This window comes from Rhinopithecus roxellana, chromosome 16, assembly GCF_007565055.1.
Source record: "Rhinopithecus roxellana isolate Shanxi Qingling chromosome 16, ASM756505v1, whole genome shotgun sequence".
Lineage (NCBI taxonomy): Eukaryota > Metazoa > Chordata > Mammalia > Primates > Cercopithecidae > Rhinopithecus > Rhinopithecus roxellana.
In genome coordinates, this window is record NC_044564.1 from 102,754,675 (window position 1) to 102,768,312 (window position 13,638).

Sequence of the window (13,638 nt, forward strand, 5' to 3'; positions counted from 1 at the left end):
GAATATTCAATATATTTGAATATCTCCTTGATTCTAATATAAATATTATTGTTAAATTCATCCGACAGGGGTATAGCACACTATAACTTATCTCTCCTGTCAAATTTTGTATCCTTTAACAAATCTCTCCATATTCCTCCCTTTCCCCTGCCCTTCCCAGCCTCTAGTATCTTCTATTTTACTTTTTACTTCTATGAGGTTAATTTATTTCGGTTCCACATATGAGTGAGAACATGTGGTATTTAACTTTCTGTTCCTAGCTTATTTCACTTACTATCGTGTCCTCACTTTCAAAAGTGTTGCCAGGATTTCATTCTTTTTTTGTGGCTGAATAGTATTTCATTGTATATACAGCACATTTTCTTTATCCATTCATCTGATGTTGGACACCTAGGTTGATTCCATGTCTTGGCTATTGTGAATAGTGCTGCAAGAAACATGAAGCACAGATGTCTCTTCAGTATACTGATTTCCTCTCCTCTGGGTAATGCGTGGCAGTGGGATTGCTGGATCATACAGCTGTTCTATTTGTAGTTTTTTGTGGAACCTTCATACTGCTATCCATAGTGACTGTGCTAGTTTCCATTCCTACCAAGAGAGTATAGGAGTTCTCTTTTCTCTGTATCCTCAGCAGCATTTGTTAATTTTTGTCTTTTTGATAATAGCCACCCTACCTGGAGTGAAATGATACCTCTTATTTTATATGATATTAATACAATTATGTCTTCTTTAAGTTTGTTAACCATTTATAACCAAGTATTTTCACTCCTTTATTTTAGTGAAAAGATTGTTCTGTCACTTGAAAATAGCAAATGATTAGATTTTTAAAATACAATCTGAGAGTCTGTTTCATATAGATGAGTTTAACCCATTTATATTGATGGTCCTTACCAACTTTGGGCTTATTCCTGCATCATAGTTTGTGTTTTCAATTTACCATGCTTGCTGATTGCTTCTGTCTCCCTCCAATTTATGCCTTCACTTGTCTTTATTGAGTTTTCTTTCTTTCTAAAAGATAGATTATTAGTCATGAAATCTGTGACTAAAACACCAAAAGCAATGGCAACAAAAGCCAAAATTGACAAATGGGATCTAATTAAGCTAAAGAGCTTCTGCACAGTGAAAGAAACTATCATCAGAGTGGACAGACAACCTACAGAATGGGAGAAAGTTTTTGCAAACTATCCATCTGACAAAGGGCTAATATCCACAATCTACAAGGAACTTAAATTTACAAGAAAAAAACAAACAGGCCGGGCGCGTTGGTTCACGCCTGTAATCCCAGCACTTTGGGAGGCTGAGGCGGGCAGATCACGTGGTCAGGAGATCGAGACCATCCTGGCTAACATGGTGAAATGCCATCTCTACTAAAAACACAAAAAATTAGCTGGATGTGGTGGAGGGTACCTTTAGTCCCAGCTACTCGGGAGGCTGAGGCAGGAGAATGGCGTGAACCTGGGTGGCAGAGCTTGCAGTGAGCTGAGATAATGCCACTGGACTCCAGCCTGGGCAACAGAGCAAGATCATCTCAAAAACAAAACAAACAAACAGAAAAAAAGTAACCCCAACAAAAAGTGGGCAAAGGATATGAATGGACACTTCTCAAAAGAAGACATTGGCCAGGCGCAGTGGCTCACACCTGTAATCCCAGCACTATGGAAGGCCGAGGTAGGTGGATCATGAGGTCAGGAGTTCGAGACAAGCCTGGCCAAGATGGTGAAACCTCGTCTCTACCAAAAAAAAAAAATACAAAAAATTAGCCGGGCATGGTGGCAGGTGCCTGTAATCCGAGCTACTCAGGAGGCTGAGGCAGAGAATTGCTTGAAACCAGGAGGCGGAGGTTGCAGTGAGCCGAGATCGTGCCACTGCCTAGGCAACAGAGTGACACTCCATCTCAAAAAACAAACAAACAAACAAAAAAACCCCAGACATTTATGCGGCCAAGAAACATATGAAAAAAAGCTCATTATCACTGGTCGTTAGAGAAATACAAATCAAAACGACGATGAGATACCGTCTCCCACAAGTTAGAATGGCGATTATTAAAAAGTCAGGAAACGACAGGTGCTGGAAAGAATGTGGAGAAATAGGAACGCTTTTACACTGTTGGTGGGAGTGTAAATTAGTTCAACCATTGTGGAAGACAGTGTGACAATTCCTCAAAGACCTAGAACCAGAAATACCATTTGACCCAGCAATCCCATTACTGGGTATATACCCAAAGGATTATAAACTATTCTACTATAAAGACACATGCCCATGTATGTTTATTGCAGCGCTATTCACAATAGCAAAGTGTTGGAACCAACTCAAATGCCCATCAGTGATAGACTGGATAAAGAAAATGTGGCATATATACCCCATGGAATGCTATGCAGCAATAGAAAAGGATGAGTTCACATCCTTTGCAGAGACATGGATGAAGCTGGAAACCATCAGTCTCAGCAAACTAACACAGGAACAGAAAACTAAACACCGCATGTTCTCACTCATAAGTGGGAGCTGAATAGTTAGAGAACATGGACACAGGGAAGGAAACATCACACACCGGGGCCTGTCAGGGGCTGGGGGATAGGGGAGGGATAGCATTAGGAGAAATACCTAATGTACATGATGGGTTGATGGGAGCAGCAAATCACCATGGCACATGCATACCTACATAACAAACCTGACCGTTCTGCACATGTATCCCAGAACTTAAAGTATAATAATAAAAAAAAAGATTCTATTTGAAAGATTTTCATCTATGTCTTCCAGTAGTTATCATTACATTTTAACAGCCTTATAATTTATTCATAAATTTTACCCATTTGAAGTGTACAATTCGATAGTTTTTAGTATATTTACGGTGATATGACCATCCCCATAATCTAACTTCAAAACAGAAGGGAAATGGTTTTCCCCTGGAGTCGGTCTGCTTGGCGGCCTGGGCTGGCGTGCCAGTGCCTGTCAGTAGTGCGTTCCTCTCAACATCTAGCCACCCGTGGGTTCATCTGCTAATGTGCTCCTCTTGATGTCCAGCCGCTTGTGTGTGCCTGCTAGGGTCTCGGGGTTTTTTATAGCCACAGGATGGGGGTGTGGCAGGCCAGGGTGGTCTTGGGAAATGCAACATTTGGACAGGAAAACAAAAATGCCTGTCTTCACCCAGGTCCATGGGGGTGGAACCCTAGCCAGGGACCACTTCCACTTCTAAGCAGCACTTCTCTTCCCCTAGACACTGCTGTGGGTTCAGAGCCCCACAGCCTGCCTGTCTGTATGCTCCACTAGAGGTTTCAGCAATGGGACACTGAAGAAGTGAGCCACACCCCCATTGCATGCCCTGTGAGGGGGACAAGGAAACCTTTCTTATTTCACAGGTTTGTTACAGAGATAAGCGTGTGCCATGTGTGTGTGTGTTTGCTGCACAGATCATCCCATCACCAAGGTATTAACACTAGCACCCATTAGCTATTCTTCCTAATGCTCTCGCATCACCCCCACTCCCACAGGCCCCAGTGTGTGTTGTTCCCCCTCTTCAAGTGTCCATGTGTTCTTATAATTCACCTCCCACTTGTGAGAACATGTGGTGTTTGGTTTTCTGTTCCTGCCTTTGTTTGCCCAGGGTAATGGCTTCCAACTCCATCCATGTATCTGCAAAAGACATGATCTCGTTCCTTTTTATGGCTGCATAGTATTTCATGGTGTATATGTACCACATTTTCTTTATCCAGTCTGTCACTGATGGGCATTTAGTTTGATTCTATATCTTTGCTACTGTGAATAGTGCTGCAATAAATATATGCTTGCATGCATTTTTATAATAGAATGATGTATATTCCTTTGGGTATATATTCCATTACCCAGTAATGGAATTCTAGGTCAAACAGTATTTCTGCCACTAGATCTTTGAGAAATTGCCACACTGTCTTCCACAATAGCTAAACTAATTTACACTCCCACCAACAGGGTAAAAGTGTTCTGAAGCACAAATTTTAAAATCTAATGAAGTTCATGCCTTATCAATTGTCTTCTTTTTTGATTGTGCTTTTGATAGCACAGCTAAGAAATTGTTGCCTAACCTAAGGTCATGGAGATTTATTCCTGTTTTCTTTCAAGAGTTTTATAGTTTTAGTTCTTACATTTAAGTCTTTGATCCAATTTGAGTTCATTTTTGTATATTGTTTAATGTAGGGCATCTACAATTTTTTTGCATAAGGATATCCAATTTTCTAAGAACCATTTAATAAAAAGGCTATTCTTTTGCTATTGAATTGTCCTCTACTCTTCCATTGAAAATCAACTGGCCATAAATGCTGGGTTATATTTTTGGCCTCTCAACTTATTCCATTGATTTATGCCCATCCTTGTGCCAATATCACATTGTCTTGATTACTATTACAACTTTTTAGTAAGTTTTGAGACCACAAAGTGTGAGTCCTGTAACTTTGCTCATTTCCAAGATTGTTCTCACTATTCTGAATTCCTTATATTTCCATATGAACTTTAGGATGAACTTCCTGATTTCTTAGTTCACTAATATTTGGATAGGGATGGTTTTGAATCGGTAGATCAGTTTGGAAAGTATTGCCATGCTAATGATATTAATATTTCCAATCCATAAAAATTGGTATCTATTTATGTAGATTTTCTTTAATTTCTTTCAATAATGTTTTTTAGCTTTCCAGTGTATGTTTTACATTTCCATTATTAAGTTTATTCCCAAGTACTGTATTATTTATGATGCTATTATAAATGAAATAATTTTCTTATTTTTATTTTCAGCTTAGTTTACTAGCTATAGAAATATAATTTTTCTATGTTGATCTTATATCCTACCACTTTGTCAAAATTCTAGTCAGTTCTAATAGTTTTGTTTAGTGGATTCCTCAGGATTTTCTTATATGCAAGATCTTATCACTCATTCATAGATGATTCATTCATAGATTTCATTCATAGATGATTGAGAACATTCCTTTATTTTAGTGCTTTTTATCATGAAAGGGTGTTAGATTTTGTCAAATGCTTTTCTGCATATGTTGATTTGTCATGTAATTTTTTTCATTGTTTTATTAATGTGGTCCATTAAGTTGATATTTGGATATAAACCCACCTTGCATTGTTAGGATAGACACCACTTGGTCAGGGTGTGTAATTCTTTATATATCTTGCTGGATTCAGTTTGCTATTCTTTGGAGGATTTTTTTGAAAATTGTTGCATTCATATTTGCGAGGAACATTGATCTATAGTTTTCTTGTGATGCTTCTGTCTAGTTTTGTACTATGCATTGAATTTTTAACATCTACTTAAACATATTTTAACACGTTTTTCTAAGAACTACTATATTAATATCTATATTTAGCTTTTCTGCAAACAAAACAAACATTAATGTATTTTTACATTCTGCTCTCCCTATCAATTCTTCAATTCATATACCAACCTATAGTCTACATGGAAACAATAATTTTTTTTTTTTTTTTGAGACAGTCTCATATCATTGCCCAGACTGGAGTACAGTGGTGCAATCTTGGCTCACTGCAATCTCCACCTCCTGGGTTTAAGCAATTCTCCTGGCTTAGCCGCCTAAGTAGCTAGGATTACAGGCATGCACCACTACACCCGGCTAATTTTTGTATTTTTAGTAGAGACAAGGTTTCACCATGTTGGCCAGGCTGGTCTTGAACTCCTGACCTCAAGTGATCTGCCTGCCCCAGTCACCCAAAGTGCTGGGATTACAGGCGTGAGCCACTGCGCTCAGCCTAAAACAGTAATTTCTTATTTCTTGGACTCATCATTGCTTCATGCATCTCACCTTCTACTTCCTGATTTTTTCTCCTTCCTGTAGAATATCCTCTAGCTATTTTTTTCTTTCAGCGAATGTGGGTTATATATTTTCTGAGATCACGTATCTCTAGAAATATCTTCTTTTTGTCTCTAATCACCAGTGAAATTTTGGCTGGTCACAGAACTCTTGGCTTGAAGTAATTTCCATCTAGAACTTTTCATTTTTCATATAGCTTAAGCAATGGCTGATGGTAATCTGACTCTTCTTCCTTTGTAGGTGAAGTTCCTTTTCTTTATCTGGATGATTTTCTGACTTTCTTTCCCCACTGGGATCCTGAAATTTCTATGTGCAGGCTTTTAAAAGTCTTGCTGAGTATTTTCAATCTATGAAATGTCTTTCCTTAGTTCTGGGAACGTTTATTATTTATTTAAGGATTCATTTCTTCCAGAACACCTAGTAGACGGATGTTAAAATGTGGAATTCTTTTTCTATAATTCTTAACCTTTCTTTAGCTATCCTAATCTCTTCATTCGTTTCTGCCACATTCTGTGAGAATTACTGGCCTCAATCTTCCAGCCCACAATCTTCCAGCCCACTAGTTCCCTTGTCATTTGCGTCCATTCTACCACATAAGTGGTTTGTTGGATGCTTTTCTTTACATTCATCAACTAAATTTGTAATGAATGAGCCCTAGGTGATGTTTCATCACTACAAATCCTTTTAAACTGTGTGATTTTAACTTCATTTATCCTTGAGACATGTTCTGCTTCCTCGCACCCCTCTGATTCACCAGGTAGAGGTTGTGAGTTTGAGTCTGCTATTTCTTTTTCATAGTGTTGGCTTTCTTCAAATTATTTGGTGAGGGTGGGTTGTGTATGTACCTTTGCAGCTGAGTTTCTCTGTTTGGCTCTGCTCTCTTTGTTCCTGCAGTCTGTTTGAGGGAGGAGTGAGCACACTTCCTAGATTGTACTCACCCTTTTCGCTGAGATCTGGGAAGTGGCGGGACCTGCATTTGAATAGCTTTGTGTGGTGACTTGTGTGCCCACTGTGGATGCTCTCCTTTCTCCTGGGTTTTGCCAGCCACCTGTGGTCTTGCCTTATCTCCCTAACCCAAATTCCTGCAAAATCACTGCGCCTGGAGACAAGCACCCCTGTAGTAGCCAGTTGCCCTAGTGGGAGGAATGGGGTCAGAATGGTGCAACCCCATTGCATCAGCTCAGTCACCTTTGGGTCTCCTCCTCTTCTCTGTATCTGCCCTTTCTGGGCAAGTAAACTTTTTCAATAGAACTTCTTTGGTGCTTTTTGGGTTATAGTTTCCCTTTCACACCAATCTCATCTGCTTTCTGCTTTTAAAGAATTCTTTGTTGCTTTTGAATCCAACTGGGGCCTCACTTCTTGGTTTAGGAACTCAATTTGGAATTTTTTTCTTTCATATTTTTTCCTATAATGTTTAGAGATTTGGTATGGCAGAGGAGGCTGTAGCAAAGTTGAGACTGTCATCTTGTAACAAAAGTTAGGGGTCCTTTATTGGAACACAGAGTTCTGTGGCCACCATCATCCTCCTTGTTCAGCTGAATCCTCTGATTGAGAGAAAGGGACAGAGCAAGGGAGAGGAACTCGGAGAGCTATTTGAGACTCATTTGAGGAAGGGGCATCTCTTAAGTAGCCCAGGGCTGCCTATTCTATTTACATGCCCTGTAATGACAGGTGCCACCTGCAGCAAAGGAACAAAGAGGGTATTTTTCAGAAGTATGGGACAGAATCAGAAGCTCAGCTATAGACAAACCCCAGCTGGCTCCTTTTACCCCATCAATAAAAGGCCCTGTGCTTGCACTGTGGCTCCATTATCCCCTGCAGCATCAAAGCCAGGACAGGCTTCTCCTATCTCGGATGCTGACTGCAGCTCTTCAGCTGAGCTCTGCTTCCTGGTGCACACGCAGCTGCACACACTCCACATGCTCTTTGAGTGTCTTCTTATTCTTTCTTCAGACTCACCAAAGGCAGCAAGACATTTCTTCCAAATGAGTTGCTTCAAAGCTGCTAAAGTGTTTGAATTTTCAGCTTGCCACATTATTCTTTTTCTTTAACCTCTATCTTTACTGTTAGATATGCCAAAACAATTATTAATAAACATTCATTGAGAAGATGCTATGTGCAAATCCCCTGGATAAAGAAAAGGTCAGGAAATCCATGGTATTCTCAGAGAATCATCCGACGTATCCCTGAAGGAGGAAAGCCCATAGATGAAGTGGACACCTGCAGTTTCGTTTGTCCAAAACCATTTCCCGTCTTCTGGTAACAGCAGTCCATCTTCCTTTGAGGAACTATTCCTTGACTCTGTGCGGTTTTGGAGATCCAGCAATCCTAGAGCCTTAACGTAACTTAGGCATGTCACCCAGGCCTGCTCAAGCATGTACTCCACAGTGATGACCAGGAGTTAGTCATGGAGGCATTCATGTGACAAGCAGGCCAATCCGAGCCCTTCCCCGGGATTAATATATGCTGAAGCAGTATTAGGTACTGAATGTCTGTGTCCCCCTACCTCAAATTCTGATGATGAATTCTGACCCTAAATGTGATGGTAATTGCACAAGGGGTCCTTGAGAGAAAGGTTGTGAGGGCAGAGCCCTCCAGATGGTATTAGTGCCCTTATAAGAAGAGGCCAGAGAGCTTGCCTGCTATTTCTACCACATGAGGATACAAGGAGAAGATAGCAATCTACAACTGGGAAGAGGGCCCTCACCAGAACCAGACTATGCTGGCACCCTGATCTGGGCCTTCCCAGACTCCAGAACTGTTGAGAAATAAACTTCTGTCATTTAAGGCACCCCATCCATGGTACTTTGTTACATCAGCCAGAACTAAGGCAAACAGTGAGAAAACAATTCCTTCCTCTGAGTCCCTTCAGCTGCGATGATGTAAGCCTGAAGTTGCGTCTGCACATGCCACCTTCTTCTCCTACCCACTTCACAAGGAAGACGCTCCTCCATCAGAGAGAAAATGAGACCAACATCAGGGAAGAGAAGACAAGGGAGACGGAGAGAGAGAGAAAGATCTGACGACACCACGTGAGGTCCCGCAGCCACTGATAACTCTTGCCTTGTGACACCTGCTCTCTATTCAAGTATGCCTTGTATTCTAAATATTCTACACCTGTGTCTTCTATGCATCTTTGCACATGGTTTATAACACAGAGAAAGCTTTTAGCTCCTTCTGTTGTTTTCCTCCTGGGAAATGCTTAATCATCGCCTGAGGACTAGCCCAGATATCCTGAGTTCCTCCACATACAGTTAGAATCTCTGCCCCTGCCCCCACCCAGAGCACTTTGGGCACACTTCTAGGATGGCCTTGTGTATTAGTCCATCCTCACATTGCTAATAAAGACATACTCGATACTGGGTGATTTATAAAGGAAAAGAGGTTTAATGGACTCACAGTTCCACATGGCTGGGGAGGCCTCACAGTCGTGACAGAAGGTGAAAGAGGAGCACAGTCACATCCTACATGGTGGCAGGCAAGAGAGCATGTGCAGGGGAACTACCCTTTATAAAACCATCAGATCTCGTGAGACTTATTCACTACCACGAAAACAGTATGGGGGAAACTGCCTCCATGATTCAATTATCTCCACCTGGCCCCTCCCTTGACATGTGGGGATTATTACAATTCAAGGTGAGATTTGAGTGGAGACACAGCCAAACCATATCACTTCGTGATAACTGTTTCTACTTTTTTTTTTTTACATCATACTGTGCATTCCTTGAGGGCAGGGGCTGCGTCTGATTCATCCCTAAATCCAAATCTGGCATCCCTATCTGGTGCCTCAGAGAGGTCTAGGCACAGGGTAGAGTGTCTCAGTCCCTATGTGCTACTAGAACTTCCTTATGAGAGGAATGCGGGGGAAATGTGTGGGAATAGGAAGGTGATTCTTCTAGGAAGAGGGCTTGCACCTGCCATCAACCACCCCACCGCTGTCTCTTGAATCTTTCCTTTGCCAGAGGGTCTCTGACTCACATGGTGAGTGAAGACTGAATTCCCTCTTGAGGGATAGCAGGAAGGGGTTTAGGGAACTCTTGTATGTCATCTGAGGTGCTTGGATTCTATAGAGTAACTGGGGGCCACTAAAGGATTCTAATCAGGGGCATCTAAATTATGCTCAGGTGATTTAGAAAGACCATCAGACTTCAGTGTGGAGACTGGACTGGTAACAAATTGAGGCTGAAGACTGTAAAGATAGTAGGGCAGCTAAAGGGGATGCTTTGGTCCAGGAGAGAGGGAATAAGGACTTGGACAGTGCCATGGGCCTAGAGAAAAAGAGACAATGGCCCTTCTTATCATCCTGCCTCCCTTGTTCCCTTCAGCTGAGCTGCCGAGACCTCCACCCTGGTGGCCTTCCGCCCTGGCTTCTCTCGTTCTTCTCTGTCTTGTCTATAAACCCCACAATGGCTCTAAATCATGAGAGAATGATGCTTTCTCCTTGCCCCACAGAATCCTTGGGAGTTACATCTTTGTCAGCACTTCTGCTTCCAGCTCCCATCGGATCAGTTAATGTTTCTTTTATGAAGCGAGGACACCTGATTTCTCTCAGTGTAGGGCTTAAGACTGCCTTGTCAGCACTGTCTCCCTGGCTGGCCATATCAAATAGTCAGAGGAAGAAGGCAACCAAACCAGTGATCAGATTCTAAGACAACGATGGCAGGGCTGCACACTGGGCGAGTGGAGTGAGATGAAACAAAAGGTCCCGTAATGCTAGGATGATAGAGTTACACATTCAGAAGGGGCTGCCTATTCTAGCAGTGTGGGAAAAGCTGAGCACCATCTGCCAGTCATTTGACCATCTAGTTAAGACCTTTCCCTTGTCTAGTTTCAGTTTCTCATCTGTAAGGTGGCAGTGGTCTTTGAAGGCCTATTCCAGGCTTGACTAGTCCAGACTAAGGGATGTAAGGGGTCTCTTCCTTGTTACCACCTGTGGTGGTCCCAAGAGTTAAAGCAGTCCTCACTCTACTTGGTACATTTATATAATCATTCATTTATGAAATAAATTAATCATTCATTCCTTTATTCATTTATCCATGAAATAGCCACTCAGTCCCTACTCTTTGCCAAGTCCTATGCTCAATGCTATGAACACAGATATAAATGAGAGGTATTCTGGCTGTTAAGAGTCTACAATCCAGAGAGAGAGCCAGAAATGTAAATGGATAATCACCACAAAGTGACAAAGTCAGGAGAAAGTTCAGAGAGTACAGAGGGCAGAGCCATTGCTAAAGGATTTTGTTTTATTCACCCTCAAAGCATCTGGCATTTTTCCTGGAACAGAGGTTAGGTCCTCAATGAATGAAGTAAAATTTTAGCTGGGCCTATGAGTGAGTGAAAATTTCCCAGGTAGGCAATGTGAGGGAAACTATATGCATCCAGACTTGTAAGCATAAAAGGACTTGTCTATCTGGGAAAAAAAATGAGCAATTCTAAATTCCTGGGGTTCAGGACACTGCAAAGTCCTATTAGGAGGTAAGGCTGGAGAATCAGATGCAGGGAGGGTTGTTTTAGGTCCAAGAATTTGGGCTTTATCCAGAGAAATGAGGGATCATTGAAGGTGCATCACAGCAACTTTTGAAAGGTTGTCCTAGGCTCAATGTGAGTGGATTGGGGCAGGTCATGCCTTAGATAGGGAGGCCTGTTAGGGATGTTTTTCAAGGTAATGCTACTCTTAAGCTCAAGGCCAGCTGGGATGAACAGGGCATCTCCAAATCTGGATTCGTTTCCATCTCAACAGAAAAGATTGGGTTATTGACTCCTGAAGATCCTGATGAAGGAGAGGTGGACTATTTGAGGAGCATGTTCACCTAAGCAGTGCCCCTACAGATGGCATATATCAGGAAGACAACTGACATCTAGTCAGAGACTAGGAAACAAGGAAACAAGAAAGCACTAACCACTTGAAATTCCTGGCTCATCTTTCTCCAACATCTCCTAACCTAGGCCTGTTTGATTAACAGAAATCACCTTTATTGCTATGTTAAATGTAAAAGTCCAGAGAGCATTTTGGCTAAAAGCGAATCAGAGCAGTCAGATACTGCCAGCCTCACGGAGAAGCACAGATTTGTTTAATCTCCTCATTGTTTGGGGTGGGGAGCTGAAGACCACAGCCCAGGAAAGATTTGGCCAAGGTCCCTCAGCAAGTCTGTACCTGCAGGTAGATCAGAACCAGGGTCTCCTGACTGCCAGGACACTGGTTTCCCAGTGTGATCCAAGGCTTCTGGCTGTATCTACCAAAGGAAGAGTTAAAGCAATTGTGTCTTAGTAAGCACAGGTGGTCAGGCTCTCAGAGAAGATGAAGCCAGAATTTCCCCTGAGGCTCAGCCAACCAAAGCTTTTCCATTGTGCTGACTCATTTCCTATAAGTAAGGTCACTTGGCTGTTTAAAAATCTTGCATGTCCACAGGGGAAGCTCAAAGTGTTTAGAGTGGCATCCAAGGCCTTTCATCTCTGAGTCCTTACTTAGGCTCCGTACTCATCTCTCACTCTAGCCTAGATGTAACCTGGGCAGTATACCAGTGGTTCTCAACCTCCCCTTGGAAGTTTTAAAAAAATATATGTGTTGATACTCAGACAGTTCCTCTGGAGATTTTGAGGAGTGGATCTCTGCCACCTGTATGTTTTAAATCTCCTCCTGTGATTCTAATGTGCAGCTAGAGTGGAGAACCATTATTCACCCGCAGCTAACTACTTCCTATTATCCATAGTATTATCCATATGTGCCTTGCGCTCTCTGAGAGTTTGCACATGGCTTCCTTATTCTGCCTTGTCCCACTTTTCCACATACTCCCCCGTGCTAACTTGGATCTCTCTTTTTGCTTTGGGCCTTTGAACATACCACCATCATAGCATTTGGAAACCTTTGCTTATGTATCCTTCAGTCACCCTAAGGAGACTGTGAACTCTGCAAGAAAGATGCTGTTCTACCTAATCATTTCTTCATTGTCAACATCACAGGACCTGACAAATAGTAAGTGCTTACGAAATAACAGTGATCCGAATAAGAGTTTCTGAACTCCAGAGTGGCCTCTGTTCAGAAAGCTTCCCACCTTCCTAGAGTAGTGAGTCATGGGGCAGAGCTTTGAGAGATCCCTAGGGTACTGTGTTCTAGTGATTGGTCTATGTTCTGTTTCCAAGGAAGGGAAATCATCAAAGAATTTCTACTCATCTGCAACTGAAAATGGGAGGCTAATCTCTCTTTTGTGTAGCTGGGCAACCCCATAACTAAAAAAGGGAAGTGAGAATATTTAGAGCCAGAGAGACCTTGGTAGAAACCTGTGGCCCTAGCTGTATGACTTGCATGACAAGTTAGTGGAAGTGTGTAAGCCTTCATGAAATAATGTATAAAGAGTTCAGGACGGGCGCGGTGGCTCACGGCTGTAATCCCAGCACTTTGGGAGGCTGAGGCGGGAGGATCATGAGATCAGAAGATCAAGACCATCCTGGCTAACGCAGTGAAACCCCATCTCTACTAAAAATACAAAAAAATTAGCCAGGCGTGGTGGTGGGCGCCTGTAGTTCCAGCTACTCAGGGGGCTGAGGCAGGAGAATGGCATGAACCCAGTATGGTGAGCCAAGATCACGTCATTGCACTCCAGCCTGGGTGACAGAGCAAGGCTCCGTCTCGAAAAGAAAAGAAAAGAAAAGAAAAGAAAAGAAAAGAAAAGAAAAGAAAAGAAAAGAAAAGAAAAGAAAAGAAAAGAGTTCAGCACATTGCCTACCACATACCAAGTTCTTTATAGGTGTCAATTTCCTTTCTTCCAGAAGAACTGGTTTCAGAATCCCCCAATGTTTCTTTCAACTGTCTTCTCCTAAATGCACTCATTCTGTTATCTTT